Raw genomic sequence first — 17081 nt, 5'->3', positions numbered from 1 at the left:
TTCGTGCATTGGAAAAAAAAAGAAAAGAAAAGTGCCAAGCAACTAATGGGATGACGTGTGATCTGCTGCATTTGTTGTATGCAAATAAAGTGCAGCGAACACACAACAACGCTGCAAACTATTGATTTCCACTTCTGGCAAGCTGTATTTAATTTAGCCAACCTTCAGGGTGCAATACACAGTCAGTACAGCAGGTGGTAGCATTCCCACACGTTTTTCAGGCACAGAGCCTGCTGGCCAGCAGTGTGTATGTGGCGAGTCCCTTTTCCTGTTTGTTTCTTAAAGCGGGCTGCAGAGCTTGGAGGACGAGCCAAAGGAGACTTTTCATGCAAATCCTTACATTGACATCGACTCCTGGTGAATAAAGATACTTTTAATTGGTGTCAAAACATTAATCCAGATCCTGAGCAAAGCACAGGTCAAAAGATCTTCACCATTCTGGGGAGGACAGAAGAAGCTTTTACAGCTGCAGGCTCCATAGCTCAGGGGTTAGAGCACTGGTCTTGTAAACCAGGGGTCGCGAGTTCAAATCTCGCTGGGGCCTACTGTTGTTCTTTTTCACCCCATGTCCCTTCATTTCATTTTTAAAACAATGTTACTTATTTCAACAAAAGCTTTTATCTCGCTTTCCAGATCAGTCACATTCCTTGACTTTTTTTCAAATGTCAACCGGTGTCTTGGGCCACCAGATAATTATTTGAGACACAAGCGAAGTGACAAGACAAACTTCGAAGCCGAGCTATTCTTCAGCTCACTTTCACCAACAGAAGTTGGTCCAACAAGAGATGTTACCTCACCCACCTTGTCACTCTAATATCCTTGGGGCAACACTGCAAATGGTAAATTCTTAGGAAGGCTGGAGATATATAATGTTGGCGCACCTAAGCACCTGCAATCATGGATTTTAAAATTTAGCACCTGACACTCTCTTTTTCTTTGGGGGAAGGTTTTTATCTGGAAACACTTGCTGCCTCAGTTTACATTACAAAAAGCATGGGGTGGGGGGAGGGAATCAGTAGGATAAAAATCTGCCGCTCTCTACAGCTGTTACCAGAAATTTAGAAACTGTCAGATCCGCTGGGTGATACGTTTTTCACTTATGTTGTTGGAAAGAAAGAATGACTGACTGACTGGAGGGGGGAAGGGATTAAAGGGGAAAAAAATGAATTAAAGTCAAGCCTCTCTTGTTGAAAGCTGAATCACTGAGCAGTACTGGACACTGAAGCGTTGGCAGAGGGAGAGGAAAGTGAGCTGGAGCAAGAGAATGGAAGCAAAGTGGAACTGATTCTAAAAAAGCAAAGGGCTCACGCGCCGCGTTACCTAAAGACAGCTCTCAAGTACTTCCTCAGGTGCTTGTGACCAACATGGCTCGTTGGTCTAGGGGTATGATTCTCGCTTTGGGTGCGAGAGGTCCCGGGTTCAAATCCCGGACGAGCCCTCTTTTATATTTTAAAAATATGTATTGGCACTCTAAAAAACGTGCACAGTTTGCCTGTGAACAGTACAAAATATGACCTGCTGTACAAATACACAGGAACAGGGCAGTGACGTCCTTGTGCTTTTGCAGTGGTTGCTTCGCTCTGGCTTTGGGGACTTGCCACGTGGGCTGATGAGTTTTTGCTGAGCCAGGCAGCACACACAGGGATTATACAACGGAATAGCAGGAAGAAAAACAAAACAAACTGGGGAGGAGTTAACCAGGGCGAACCAAGCTGGTGGGGAAGTGGGGACGAAGAGATCAATAGATTTGGTGGGGGAGAGATAAAACATTCCCTATAGGGTGACCCAGGGTGGCATGTACCCCGCCGTGCAGGGCTCCCTGCAAGTCACCCAAGGGGCTCATAGCTCCCCAAAGTAGGGGTTGGAAAGCTAGAAGTGGCATAACAGTAGGGCATAGAACCAGGAGACTGAGGGGGGATGTTGCCTGAGGGGCAAGCTGCCAGGATGGGGACCAACTGGGGTTTCCTGGGGGAGCTGTGTGAGAGGGGAATTCGCGGGCGGTGGGAATTGTTTCCAGGGCTCCTGGCAAAGAGCGCGGCATGGGGGGGGGTGGGGCGTGTTAAAGCGGGGCACAGTCAGTAAGTAGCAGGGTTATTTTTGGGAAAGGGGTGCAGGGGTGCCTTAACGGGCTGCTTGGTAGGGGAAGGAGGGAGGAATTCGGGTTGCTTGAATGGAGACCTGCAGAGCCTAATTAAGTGGGTGCTTTGCTGCGGGAGATTGTTGTTTTTTGGGGGAGGGTGGAAACAAGACTGATTATTTCTGCTATAGTTACAGACATCCGGACAAGCATAGCGGGGGGGGGGGGGGGGGAGGGAGAAGGAGAGGCGAGTTAAGTCATTCCCATCTGCACACATGCGGATGGAGAAACAAAATTCGCAGTTGTGCTGTTACATACACAGCAATACGATTCCACCCCGCACATATAGACAGGAACGCATCCGCACACTCACCCACCCACCCAGCCACCAGCACTGCTGCATACAGTGGGCAAATCACTCTCTTGGGCAAACAGCTCATAGAGGTGCAGGTACACAAATCACACTGCGTGTTTAGAAGTAAAAAAAATCACGGTAACATATTCACACACTAATCATATACGGGCTGTGCAGGCAAAGCCATTCACTGCAACACTGCAGGATAAATGCACCACAGAGTTTTCACCCTATAAATTCCGCCTACAAATTAGCAGGCTGAAGCTCGGTGCGATGGAATTATGTAGCACCCAAAGAAACAACACTCCTAGTAAAACACATTTAAGCGCAAGTACACATAAACCACTCAATACTAAACACACACAAACTAATCACGTTATTGGGCGTGCACACAGGGCGGTATTCTTCGACCCACAAACTATTAGTCTGGCTAGCACAATGAGATCCTCATCTTGGTCAGTCCACAAACACTATCCTAGTAGAGGATAATAGTAATCATAAAACGGTCCTATTCATCAACATACATGCAAATACTGAAATCACATAGGCAGGCCTACACAAAAATCGCACATGGAGGTGAGCACACAGCTGTCAGAGACATAGACATCACAATCAGTCCAAAACACACAGGAAGGTATAAACCACAGATTAAGAAACACAACCACCGAGCCCAGAGGCATTTTTCAAAAAGCAAAATCATACCTAGGCACATAAAGAACATGAACATACACATGTATGCACACGTTTAAAATGATCACACATACACAAACAGAAGCATTGTCATACCTAAGCCTACTCAAAGCTTCATGTCTGTATGTGCACATTCACAAACAAATCACACAATCATGCGCTCACACCCATTTACAAATATCACAGCAGTTAGGGGACATTTGTGAGTACACAGTTTCACTATACACGAACACACATACAGACCAACGTAACAGTCAACAACCATCTACAAACACAAAGCCACTGATTAGCAAAACCCAGTACACTTACATGAAGACATCAGCAAAGACACAGGACCCACGGATTAGAAATCTCTAGATAATCAGGGAGCACACATTTTCCAGTGGGGTTTCTGTAGTGTAGTGGTTATCACGTTCGCCTAACACGCGAAAGGTCCCCGGTTCGAAACCGGGCAGAAACAGCTGTGCAATTTTGATATGGTGAACACTGTGTCATAGGGTAGTGTTTCCAAAGTATGTTAAATAAGAACCCGTTTTGGAGAAGATTAAGTCTTAACGTTTGTGGCACATCCGCTGCTCCTCTTTCTAATAATATCCTTGGGGCAACACTGCAAATGGTAAATTCTTAGGAAGGCTGGAGATATATAAAGTTGGCTCATCTAAGCACCTGCAATCATGGATTTTAAAATTTAGTACCTGACAGTCTGTTTTTCTTTGGGGGAAGGTTTTTATCTGGAAACACTTGCTGCCTCAGCTTGCTGACTGACACACTAACTACATGGCATACAGGACAAATCCTGACAATTTGTATTTGGATATTTTTGGGGGTGGAAAAGGAAAACTCAGGCATCTCTCGTACATTTCTCTTGCAGTGAATTGCTTTGCCTGTAATGTTAAAGGGAGGGAGCATTGGCTGGTTTGAGATCTACATTCTCCTAATTTGCAAGTCCCTTTTGTCAGGAAGAAGTGACAGACAGAGCAGCTTTGCAGGGATCCAGCCAGCTACCCTGCTAATGCCCTGAATAGTTGCTGTGCTCTCTGGGCTGCAGAATAAATCCACAGCTGTCATGCACAGAGGGATATTCCACTTCGGTTATTTTTAGCACCGTGAAAACCGTCTACAAACAGGAGCTTCCTGAAAACTGCCCCTCTCTTCGGCCAAGGTCAGTGTTCTCTGGGACCGGGCTATCAGGCAAGAGCAAAAGCATATCTGCTAATTAGCACCGCGAAATTGAAAGTCTCCATTTAGCTATTTTAAAAAATGGATCCTGAAGGAAAGGCAAAGCACAAAAAGAATCTGGCAGCGGTGGGATTCGAACCCACGCCCCCGAAGAGACTGGAGCCTTAATCCAGCGCCTTAGACCGCTCGGCCACGCTACCTTGCTGAAAATGAGCTCCTGGGTATACCCCTTTCCTTGGCATAGTGCTCTCCACACCGCTGAAAAAACTGCAATTTGAAAGCCAAAAGCAATCTGACAGCGTGCTGCACGCATCTCACAATGCACAATAAAAAAGAGTATAGTTCTAATTACAGCAGCCATTTACTACTCTTAATTCAAAGTCAACCCCCGCTGCCTATAGCCCTGCTCGTGTGTAAGGTAGTTTGGGCCAAAAATTGGCACACAAAGAAAAACTGAAGTAATAAAATATTTCCTTGCTAACCCATAGTGACATTCCTTCAGATGTGGGAGTTTACAATAAAACTAGAAGGGCAGCGATCTGTCTTTTGACATAATTATTACCTGGCTGCATTTAAAGAAGAAGGAGGAGGAGAGGGAAAGAAAGAGCAGAAAAATAAAATAATAGTAATTTATTATTATTATCATTATTATTACCGGCTTTCCTCCAGAACTGAATGATATCCACTCTCATCCTGGGTCTCTCTCTTTCCCCCGTCCAGTAGCAACTATCTCAGATAGCAATGGCAAACTATTTTAACACCCGAATGATCATAGAATCATAGAATCATAGAATCATAGAATATCAGGGTTGGAAGGGACCCCAGAAGGTCATCTAGTCCAACCCCCTGCTCAAAGCAGGACCAATTCCCAGTTAAATCATCCCAGCCAGGGCTTTGTCAAGCCTGACCTTAAAAACCTCTAAGGAAGGAGATTCTACCACCTCCCTAGGTAACGCATTCCAGTGTTTCACCACCCTCTTAGTGAAAAAGTTTTTCCTAATATCCAATCTAAACCTCCCCCACTGCAACTTGAGACCATTACTCCTCGTTCTGTCATCTGCTACCATTGAGAACAGTCTAGAGCCATCCTCTTTGGAACCCCCTTTCAGGTAGCTGAAAGCAGCTATCAAATCCCCCCTCATTCTTCTCTTCTGCAGGCTAAACAATCCCAGCTCCCTCAGCCTCTCCTCATAACTCATGTGTTCCAGTCCCCTAATCATTTTTGTTGCCCTTCGCTGGACTCTCTCCAATTTATCCACATCCTTCTTGAAGTGTGGGGCCCAAAACTGGACACAGTACTCCAGATGAGGCCTCACCAATGTCGAATAGAGGGGAACGATCACGTCCCTCGATCTGCTCGCTATGCCCCTACTTATACATCCCAAAATGCCATTGGCCTCCTTGGCAACAAGGGCACACTGCTGACTCATATCCAGCTTCTCGTCCACTATCACCCCTAGGTCCTTTTCTGCAGAACTGCTGCCTAGCCATTCGGTCCCTAGTCTGTAGCTGTGCATTGGGTTCTTCCGTCCTAAGTGCAGGACCCTGCACTTATCCTTATTGAACCTCATCAGATTCCTTTTGGCCCAATCCTCCAATTTGTCTAGGTCCTTCTGTATCCTATCCCTCCCCTCCAGCGTATCTACCACTCCTCCCAGTTTAGTATCATCCGCAAATTTGCTGAGAGTGCAATCCACACCATCCTCCAGATCATTTATGAAGATATTGAATAAAACCGGCCCCAGGACCGACCCCTGGGGCACTCCACTTGATACCGGCTGCCAACTAGACATGGAGCCATTGATCACTACCCGTTGAGCCCGACAATTTAGCCAGCTTTCTACCCACCTTATAGTGCATTCATCCAGCCCATACTTCCTTAACTTGCTGACAAGAATACTATGGGAGACCGTGTCAAAAGCTTTGCTAAAGTCAAGAAACAATACATCCACTGCTTTCCCTTCATCCACAGAACCAGTAATCTCATCATAAAAGGCGATTAGATTAGTCAGGCATGACCTTCCCTTGGTGAATCCATGCTGGCTGTTCCTGATCACTTTCCTCTCATGCAAGTGCTTCAGGATTGATTCTTTGAGGACCTGCTCCATGATTTTTCCAGGGACTGAGGTGAGGCTGACTGGCCTGTAGTTCCCAGGATCTTCCTTCTTCCCTTTTTTAAAGATTGGCGCTACATTAGCCTTTTTCCAGTCATCCGGGACTTCCCCGGTTCGCCACGAGTTTTCAAAGATAATGGCCAGTGGCTCTGCAATCACAGCCGCCAATTCCTTCAGCACTCTCGGATGCAACTCGTCCGGCCCCATGGACTTGTGCACGTCCAGCTTTTCTAAATAGTCCCTAACCGCCTCTATCTCCACAGAGGGCTGGCCATCTCTTCCGCATTTTGTGATGCCCAGCGCAGCAGTCTGGGAGCTGACCTTGTTAGTGAAAACAGAGGCAAAAAAAGCATTGAGTACATTAGCTTTTTCCACATCCTCTGTCACTAGGTTGCCTCCCTCATTCAGTAAGGGGCCCACACATTCCTTGGCTTTCTTCTTGTTGCCAACATACCTGAAGAAACCCTTCTTGTTACTCTTGACATCTCTGGCTAGCTGCAGCTCCAGGTGCGATTTGGCCCTCCTGATAACATTCCTACATGCCCGAGCAATATTTTTATACTCTTCCCTGGTCATATGTCCAACCTTCCACTTCCTGTAAGCTTCTTTTTTATGTTTAAGATCCGCTAGGATTTCACCATTAAGCCAAGTTGGTCGCCTGCCATATTTACTATTCTTTCGACTCATCGGGATGGTTTGTCCCTGTAACCTCAACAGGGATTCCTTGAAATACAGCCAGCTCTCCTGGACTCCTTTCCCCTTCAAGTTAGTCCCCCAGGGGATCCTGGCCATCCGTTCCCTGAGGGAGTCGAAGTCTGCTTTCCTGAAGTCCAGGGTCCGTATCCTGCTGCTTACCTTTGTTCCCTGCGTCAGGATCCTGAACTCAACCAACTCATGGTCACTGCCTCCCAGATTCCCATCCACTTTTGCTTCCCCCACTAATTCTACCCGGTTTGTGAGCAGCAGGTCAAGAAAAGCACCCCCCCTAGTTGGCTCCTCTAGCACTTGCGCCAGGAAATTGTCCCCTACGCTTTCCAAAAACTTCCTGGATTGTCTATGCACCGCTGTATTGCTCTCCCAGCAGATATCAGGAAAATTAAAGTCACCCATGAGAATCAGGGCATGCGATCTAGTAGCTTCCGTGAGCTGCCGGAAGAAAGCCTCATCCACCACATCCCCCTGGTCCGGTGGTCTATAGCAGACTCCCACCACTACATCACTCTTGTTGCACACACTTCTAAACTTAATCCAGAGACACTCAGGTTTTTCTGCAGTTTCGTACCGGAGCTCTGAGCAGTCATACTGCTCCCTTACATACAGTGCTACTCCCCCACCTTTTCTGCCCTGCCTGTCCTTCCTGAACAGTTTATAACCATCCATGACAGTACTCCAGTCATATGAGTTATCCCACCAAGTCTCTGTTATTCCGATCACGTCATAGTTCCTTGACATCACCAGGACCTCCAGTTCTCCCTGCTTGTTTCCAAGGCTTTGTGCATTTGTATATAAGCACTTGAGATAACCTGTTGATCGCCCCTCATTGCCAGTATGAGGCAGGAGCCCTCCCCTCACAGACATTCCTGCCTGTGCTTCCTCCCGGTATCCCGCTTTCCCACTTACCTCAGGGCTTTGGTCTCCTTCCCCCGGTGAACCTAGTTTAAAGCCCTCCTCACTAGGTTAGCCAGCCTGCTGGCAAAGATGCTCTTCCCTCTCTTCGTAAGATGGAGCCCGTCTCTACCCAGCACTCCTCCTTCATGGAACACCATCCCATGGTCAAAGAAACCAAAGCCTTCTCTCCGACACCATCTGCGTAGCCATTCGTTGACTTCCACGATTCGACGCTCCCTACCTAGGCCTTTTCCTTCCACGGGGAGGATGGACGAGAACACCACTTGCGCCTCCAACTCCTTTATTCTTCTTCCTAGAGCCACATAGTCCGCAGTGATCCGCTCAAGGTCATTCTTGGCAGTATCATTGGTGCCCACGTGGAGAAGCAGGAAGGGGTAGCGATCCGAGGGCTTGATGAGTCTCGGCAGTCTCTCCGTCACATCACGAATCTTAGCCCCTGGCAAGCAGCAGACTTCTCGGTTTTCCCGGTCAGGGCGGCAGATAGATGACTCAGTCCCCCGGAGGAGAGAGTCCCCGACCACCACCACCCGCCTTCTCCTCTTGGGGGTGGTGGTCGTGGAACCCCCAACCTCAGGACAGCGCATCTCATGCCTTCCAACCAGCGGAGTCTCCTTCTGCTTTCTCGCCCCAGACATATCATCTGGTCCACTCTCCGCAACGATACCTGTGGAGAGAACATGAAAGCGGTTAGTTACCTGTGTCTGTGTTACTGGAACCCGGACATTCCGCTTACCTCTTCTGGAGGTCACATGTTGCCAAGCTTCTTCACTGGTCTCTTGGCTCCTCTGTGCAACCTGCTCTATATCTGTAGAGCTTTGTGCCCCTAGAAGCCTATCCTGAGTTTCGTCCAGGAAATCCTCAGTTTCCCGTATGCAACGCAGGGTTGCTATCTGTTGCTCCAGACCTTCAATCTTCTCTTCCAATATGGAGACCAGCTTGCACTTTGTACAGACAAAGTCGCTTCTGTCCTGTGGAAGAAAGACAAACATGGCACATCCAGTGCAGGTCACAACAGCTGAACCCCCCCCTTCCATATCACCTTCCTACTATGAGCTTCCTCAGAGCAGTTTGCAAGACGTAAGCCTCACTGGGCTCCCTCCAGGCGAACTCCCAGGCAAACTCCTGCTGTGTGCTGCTCTGCTGTCCCCGCTGCTCAGCTTTTGCGAAGTGGTAACTAAACGAAAAAGTGGGGGAGATTCCACTCCTTTTCATCATTATCTGCAGCCAATCCGTTCACACTCGGCGTTTCACATACCCCCTACACTATCTACTGTCCTCCCCCCACCCCCACCCCATACACACACTTTCTTCTCTACCCCCTCCATGTCTTCTATTATTGTTGTTATTACGTAGATCCCTCGTCTTATGTCACCCTCCCTTCCTGTGCTTACAGATAAGCACAGATGTAAGCAATGGGCTCAAGTAACTGTCTGCTGGCAAGTTGCCCTGATCGTTACCATGTTATGCTATCCATAGCTGAGAGATTCTTTCTACAGTTCACTTTATTGGACTAGACCCAGCTCAGTGTGACTGAAAGGTTTAATGTGACCTGTTGTGTTTTTTGTTTGTTTGTTTGGGTTTTTTTAAGTGTCAGGCATCCTAGTATATTTTATGCTCTGTTGGAAATCCTCTGATGGTTGACATCAACGGCCATGTGTTTGAGTAATGTCTGCTTGAGGTATGAATTGGGTCCCAGGTGACCTGAAAGTTCCCAGCAGGGTGACTTAGGCCCCCGGTTCTAGGGGGCAGCCTCAGGGAACAAGAAGACCTCTTCATTATTGAGAGTCCACGTGGCGTTTTGCTGGCTTCTCTCTGTGGAATCTGGAAGACTGAGACTTCTGTGTTTGCAACCTTTTAAATCCCCAAACAAATTAGAGGAAAAACTCTATGGACAATTGAGGAGGCGACACATTCTGGGGAGTTTATGCCCTGAAGCCTGAGAAGTGAAGGTCCTGTAGTTTTTATATATGTATACTGCAAGTTTCTTTTCTACCTATCTATCTGCCTATCAGTAAAAGGAGAATGATGTCCTTGCCATTTCAAATTGAACTCCACATAAAGAATTTTCTTTTTGTTTGTTTTGTTTTGTTGGGGTGAAGGAGGAGTGGATTAGATAGATAGACAATATTGTAACTAGTAGACTTGTGGAAGAAGCAAATTTACTGTCATTTGACTTCAAAAAATGGCAGGCTAGAATAGTGTACTGGTAGCTCTTGTCCACGTAGAATGGAGCCAATTAGGCAAAAAGAAATAAATGGCAGGAGAAAGGTGAGCTTTCTCTTACCCTTAACAAGGAAAAGAGGCAACTAAAGTCACAAGTAAGAGAGAGACAAGGTGTGTGAGATAATACCTTTTATTGGACCAACTTCTGTTGGTGAATAGACAAGCTCTTGAGCTCCACTGAACTCTTTTTCAAGTCCTTCACCAACAGAAGTTGATCCAATAAAAGAGACTACTTCAACCACCTTATCACTCTTGCAATTTAAAATCAAGAAAACTACAACAGTAGAAAGAGACAAGAAGCGTCCAGTGAAAATTGTTATTCAGCTGGCTCGTTGGTCTAGGGGTATGATTCTCGCTTTGGGTGCGAGAGGTCCCGGGTTCAAATCCCGGACGAGCCCTCTTTTAAAAAAAAATCCTGGTCTTTAGAACATTTTCTCTTTTGTTATACTCTAACTGATCAGCTCAGCTTTCAACAATCCCTATTACCAAAAAACCTAGTGGGCTGATGGTGGCAACCCAGGAGCAGTGTTTCTGTTCAGTGAAAGTTACATGAGCCTTGATTTGGGGTTTTTTAAAAAGCTAAATCTTCCCAGCCTACACACAGCTAAAAGAGACTGGGGTTTCAAGCCCTGTCTGAGAAAGGAGCAGCTGTTTGTTCTCCTGGTTGAGTTTCCTGGTGCCTTGCAAGATCCTGTTTCTCTCAGTTGCTGGCCCTTTGCCACCGCTAGCTAGTTCTGACACAAAGGGGAGCAGCGGATTGTGAAATAGACTGAGGCCACATGATTGTCCGTTCTGTTCATTCCTTCTGAAGCACCTGGTGGTGGCCACTGTTAGAGGACAGGTTTCAGAGTAACAGCCGTGTTAGTCTGTATTCGCAAAAAGAAAAGGAGTACTTGTGGCACCTTAGAGACTAACCAATTTATTAGAGCATAAGCTTTCGTGAGCTACAGCTCACTTCATCAGATGCATATCCTGGAAACTGCAGCAGACTTTATATATACACAGAGAATATGAAACAATACCTCCTCCCACCCCACTGTCCTGCTGGTAATAGCTTATCTAAAGTGATCATCAGGTGGGCCATTTCCAGCACAAATCCAGGTTTTCTCACCCTCCACCCCCCCACACAAATTCACTCTCCTGCTGGTGATAGCCCATCCAAAGTGACAACTCTTTACACAATGTGCATGACAATCAAGTTGGGCTATTCGGGGGGGGGAGTGGGGGGGATGTGAGAAAACCTGGATTTGTGCAGGAAATAGCCCAACTTGATTGTCATGCACATTGTGTAAAGAGTTGTCACTTTGGATGGGCTATCACCAGCAGGAGAGTGAATTTGTGGGTGGGGGGCGGTGGAGGGTGAGAAAACCTGGATTTGTGCTGGAAATGGCCCACCTGATGATCACTTTAGATAAGCTATTACCAGCAGGACAGTGGGGTGGGAGGAGGTATTGTTTCATATTCTCTGTGTATATATAGAGTCTGCTGCAGTTTCCACGATATGCATCTGATGAAGTGAGCTGTAGCTCACGAAAGCTCATGCTCAAATAAATTGGTTAGTCTCTAAGGTGCCACAAGTACTCCTTTTCTTGTTAGAGGACAGGATACTGGGCTAGATGGACCATTGGTCTGACCCAGTCTGGCTGTTCTTATAGAAGCCAGCTGCCTGTGGTGTGACCTGTAGATTCCTTTTTGTTTCAGAAACTCTGGAATTGGGGGGCTTCCCTCCACCATAAAATGCACAGGCAGGAGAAAGAGGGTTAGAACAGGGAAAGAGCAGCTGCGAGAGAGGCGCCGCAGGCAGCTAAATCTCCAGAGTGCCACCACCTCATCTCACATCGTCTCATCTGTCTCCCTGGAAATGCACCTGAAGGCATGCACTCTCAGAATCATGCTCACACAAAACTACACCTGGAGAAAGAATACAATCAAAACTCAAAAAAAGAGAGGGCCACACTATTTCACATGCTTACAGATGCAAGCTTCACACATATACCAGGTCCAACTTCATCCAGAAGGGGGCAGTACAGACACATAAATATTGCATCCGATGAAGTGAGCTGGTAGCTCCGGAAAGCTTATGCTCAAATAAATTGGTTAGTCTCTAAGGTGCCACAAGTCCTCCTTTTCTTTTTGCGGATACAGACTAACACGGCTGCTACTCTGAAACCAATAAATATTAAACTGCACCAATTTCATTAACAAAGGTTAGACCACAGAGGGATAAAAAAACAAAGTGGATGGGTTTCTGTAGTGTAGTGGTTATCACGTTTGCCTAACAGCAAAAGGTCCCTGGTTCAAAACCAGCAGGAACATGCATCTCACCTCCTTTCTGCAGGGATAATTTTCCTTGTGTATCTTAAACTAATAACATTTCTTTTTTAAGTGCCTACAAAACATTCTTCTATTTTATGCAATCTCAAGAGCTGTTTGAACCTATACAATGGGCTCAATCAAGTTACAACAGATGAGCCAAAGTTATCTTGCCACACTGATATACTGGAAAATTGTTTACATGTATATTTAGATTACAATGTTGCAAAAGAAAAGGTGGCTATGAAACATATTGTAAAACAAACAAACAAAAGGCCTTTGGGCCATATTATGATCTCATTTACACTGTGCTAAATTATTAGGCTCTCCATTTAGTATTATTGTTAGTAGTAATAGTACTCGTCATCATCATAGCTCTAGTAGCCCAACTCATGACCAGTGCTAGGTATGGTGAACACAGAACAAATAGAGTTGCTGTGCAGTGTTGGTCCCAGAATATTAGAGACAAGGTGGGTGAAGTAATATCTTTGACTGGACCAACTTGTTGTAGTGAGAGAGCTTTGGAACTTATACAGAGCTCTTCTTCAGATTGTGTAAGCGCAAAAGCATGTCTTTCTCACCTACAGAGGTTGGGCCAATAAAATATATCACCTCCCCCACCTTGTCTCCCACAGAATAAATAGACAGTTCTTGCTCCCAAAGAACTTACCATCTAGAAGTCAGTGTGAGAGGAAAATCAACCTCAATGTTTGGGGCTGGGGAAGGGGACTACATGACCTGAATTTTCCTTCTTAAGTAAGGATGATTAAGTCTTTTGGGGATGGGGAAATACAGGAATGAAGCCAATAGATTTTTTGTTCAAAACTAGATATCAAATAAGATTCTAGAGAAATTAAACTAAAAACCTAGGGAAGTTAACAGAGAGTGAGTCTGTGATGTGTTCGGAGCATGGATTGGCTCTTTCTGTGTGCTTGTAAAGTGCCTAGCATAAGAGAGTCCTGATCTGGATTGGGACTTTTGTCATCTCTCTTAACTCTGGAATCACTACAGCCATGATCATTTGACAGATAGATACAGATATTGTCTCCTGTCTTTTATCACTCTGAGTCTACAGTCGGGCATTTCCCAGCACAGTTATGTTGGTTAGGGTGTGATTCCCCACCCACTTCTAAATAACTTAGCGGCAAAACTCTTAAGTGTAGGTCAGGCCTCAGTGTAATCTTCTGTAGATGCTCATTTCAAAACTCCTTGACCAGAACGCTCTGGAACTGATTTCCATAGGTGCTGGGCACCTATAGGTCATAGTGACTTCAGGAGGAGATTCAAGTTCCAGTGCTCTGACAAATCTGGCCTTCTGCCCTTCACGCGGGTTTCATTAGCTGCACTGATCCAGAGGTGCACATCTGTTCTGGCATGTATAGGCAAAGATGCCAAAACAAATTTAGCCTGAATGAGCAAGAGATGGGCTGGGATCCAATGGAACTGCTGGAGCGCAGGTGTGACCCTCTCATGGAGACCTCTATCACTGAAATTCTTTCCCATAAGATTTAGAATGGCCACTTATCTTGTCACCTTTAGAAACAATAGGTCTGACCTTCCTCTTTATCATTATAAAGCACTGGCTATAGAAAACATACTCTATAAACCTGTGGGGTGCAGACCCCTTCCACAGACCACTCTTAGTATGAGAGAAGAGGATCAAGACTTGTACTCCTACTCTCTCTCTCTCTCTCTCTCTCTCTCTCTCCAGTTTTAGTCTGCTGTTCACCACCATAGTATCTGAGAATCATCCCCATAAAATCAATAGCAATAGCCAACTCCCCTGATGGGTTTCATTGAGTCTTTGTCACGTTTCTCTTTTTGGGGTCAAAATTCTGCTTAGGGTAGGGTCTTGGGGTATGTCTTTTTTTATTTGGTAGGGATTTAAGGGTAGAAGTGAGCTTCCGTATGTTAGGATATAGATATTCAGGCCTGTCTGTAAAGGTCTATACTCTAAGAATTTAGGTGTATTCTTATCACTTGGCTAGTTATAGAGGTACAAAAGAAAGAATCAAAATCACTGTCTGCCGGTGTAAGGGCCTTCTCTTACTGTGACAGTTTGTGGCCCTGTGCTTAGGCTAAGGCCTTTGGCTAAGCAGCAGAGGCAGCCATAAGCTGGAAAGCGAACGGTCACATCCTCACGTTCCAAACTAGTCACACTGAAATAAGGTGCTATTAGGCTGTTAGGAATACAATCCTGTCCTGATAGTGCCTATCAGCTCCAGAGAAAGGGAAGTGCCTAGAAAATGTAAAAGAAAACTTAGTTTGATAGCATCCTGTCTGGCAAGAACTCATTTATCAATAGCTGGGATGTGAAATCCTCACTTCTGTATTGTTTTGTCATTATAGTTCCCACTTTACTGTTGTTTGTCTGTATAATCTCTTTCTGGTTCTCTGATTGTTTCTGTCTGCTGTATAATTAATTTTGCTGGGTGTAAACTAATTAAGGTGGTGGGATATAATTGGTTACATAATCATGTTACAATATGTTAGGATTGGTTAGTTAAATTTCAGGAACATGATTGGTTAAGGTATAGCAAAGCAGAACTCAAGTTTTACTATATAGTCTGCAGTCAATCAGGAAGTAGGGGGGTAGGGGTGGGCATGCAGGTGAGGGAAATGGGAACAGGGAATGGGGGTAAGGAAATTGGAATCATGTTTTGCTAAAAGGGGAAATGGGAACAGGGAATGGGGCTGGGGAAATTGGAATCATGTTTGGCTAAGGGTAGGAATGGGAACAGGGACACAGGTGTAAGGCTCTGTGGTGTCAGAGCTGGGAAGGAGGATACTGAGGAAGGAAACTGGAATCATGCTTGCTGGAAGTTCACCCCAATAAACATTGAATTGTTTGCACCTTTGGACTTCGGGTATTGTTGCTCTCTGTTCATGCGAGAAGGACCAGGGAAGTAAGTGGGTGAAGGAATAAGCCCCCTAACACCATATTTTGAATGTCATTGTTATGTCAGAGGGGTCCACAGGTCGGAGAACACAACCTAGTCATGCATAAACTTGAGGCCACAGAGATGAGATACAAGGGAAGTGGTGGATTCTCCATTACTCAAACCCTTCAAATCTAGCCTGGATGCCTTTCTAGATGATATGCTATGTCCCACAACTGGGGGAAATGTAATGATCTATGGTGTACAGGAGGTCAGATTATTTGATTTCTTCTGGCCTTAAACTCTCTGAATCTTGTAGTGAAGTTGTCAGCAGGCCCTGAATTAGGGTGACCAGACAGCAAGTGTGAAAAATCGGGACTAGGGGTGGGGGATAATAGGAGCCTATATAAGAAAAAGATCCAAAAATTGGGACTGTCCCTATAAAATTGGGACATCTGGTCACCCTACCCTGAATCAAGAATTTCCTTGTTTCCTCTGTGTTTGAATTCTTACCCATAATGTGGACATGATTAAGTTATTGCCCTGGTGAGAAGGTGGCTGTAAACAGAGACCAATATCTGAAGCTGAATGCAAAAGCTAGGTCAACTCTTCATGAATGGGTCTGTCTAATACTATATGTAGGTAACATCACCCAGTTTGTATACCACTAGTAGTAAACAGTAAGAGGAAATACAAATCTCTTGTCTTTCAGCCCTTGTCTCCACTAAATAAGATTTGTGGGTATTGCTATATCAGAAACCCACTCTAGTGAAGACTCATAGCTCATATAAGAACATACGAATACCATACTGGGTCAGACCAAAGGTCCATCTAGCCCAGTATCTTTGTTTTCCAACAATGCCAGGTGCTTCAGAGGGAATGAAAAGAACAGGTAATCATCCAGTGATCCATCCTCCATCACTTCTAGCACCAATAGGGTGACCAGACAGCAAATGTGAAAAATTGGGATGGGGGTGGAGGGTATTTGGAGCCTATATAAGAAAAAGACCCAAAAATAGGGACTGTCTCTATAAAACTGGGACATCTGGTCACCCTAAGCACCAGGGGGTCATGGTCCTTGCCTAGGGCACCTAAGCACTATGGAAATACAAACACATAACAATCAAGTAATTTTTCAGTATAGCTTATACTGCTCCCTGCTCCCTGAATGAAATAAGTTATAGGAGGAAAAAGAGATTAGAATTGTGCCAGCACTCAAGCTTTCTGATGGTATAAAAATGTCATAATGAAACCACACCCTGATATGATTATAGTATATATATATATATATATATATATATATATATATATATATATATATATATATATATATATATATGATTTCTAGTATATACCTAATCTCTGTTTGTACACTCTTTGGGGAAGACACTGTTCTGTGATTCGTGTTTGTACAGCATTTCCACAATGAGACCCTGTCCTGGCTGGCATCTAAGTTTACTGTGGTATCATCTCTTTGGAATTAGTCATATGTAATCACCAGAGGGCATCCCATTAGAAGGGAGTCTCTCACATGATGCAGGAAAATTCAGGCTCTGCAAGCATGGTCAGAGTCTATAGGAGCTGTCTTGTCATGTAACTAATAAAGAGAGTTGTGCTTCAAA

At 45.3% G+C, this 17081-nt stretch overlaps 1 long non-coding RNA gene and 5 other non-coding genes across 13 annotated transcripts in view; 4 read left to right on the top strand and 2 right to left on the bottom strand.

Annotated features, from left to right (window-relative positions):
• The window catches only part of LOC140898298 (uncharacterized), a 96938-nt gene extending 90681 nt beyond the window's left edge, over positions 1-6257 (bottom strand). For 4 of the 8 annotated variants that reach the window (XR_012154944.1, XR_012154943.1, XR_012154942.1 and 1 more), the window contains exon 1: positions 3432-6210. This is a non-coding gene — a long non-coding RNA (uncharacterized lncRNA). Of the gene's footprint in view, positions 1-3431 lie in introns of all 8 variants that reach the window. The other 4 variants (XR_012154940.1, XR_012154945.1, XR_012154941.1 and 1 more) reach the window with 4 other exon arrangements.
• TRNAT-UGU (transfer RNA threonine (anticodon UGU)) lies at positions 472-544 on the top strand. Its single transcript has one exon. It is a non-coding gene; the product is annotated as a tRNA-Thr (tRNA).
• On the top strand, positions 1367-1438 carry TRNAP-UGG (transfer RNA proline (anticodon UGG)). Its single transcript has one exon. It is a non-coding gene; the product is annotated as a tRNA-Pro (tRNA).
• TRNAV-AAC (transfer RNA valine (anticodon AAC)) lies at positions 3510-3582 on the top strand. The gene has a single exon. It is a non-coding gene; the product is annotated as a tRNA-Val (tRNA).
• On the bottom strand, positions 4420-4501 carry TRNAL-AAG (transfer RNA leucine (anticodon AAG)). The gene has a single exon. It is a non-coding gene; the product is annotated as a tRNA-Leu (tRNA).
• Positions 6258-10593: 4336 nt separating the features above from the next.
• TRNAP-UGG (transfer RNA proline (anticodon UGG)) lies at positions 10594-10665 on the top strand. The gene has a single exon. It is a non-coding gene; the product is annotated as a tRNA-Pro (tRNA).
• The last annotated feature ends 6416 nt before the right edge of the window (positions 10666-17081 follow it).

This window comes from Lepidochelys kempii, chromosome 14 (genome assembly GCF_965140265.1).
Source record: "Lepidochelys kempii isolate rLepKem1 chromosome 14, rLepKem1.hap2, whole genome shotgun sequence".
In the NCBI taxonomy this organism is placed as follows: Eukaryota; Metazoa; Chordata; order Testudines; family Cheloniidae; genus Lepidochelys; species Lepidochelys kempii.
The sequence above is the reverse complement of the archived record's forward strand: the minus strand, read 5'-3'. Positions and strand labels throughout refer to the sequence as shown.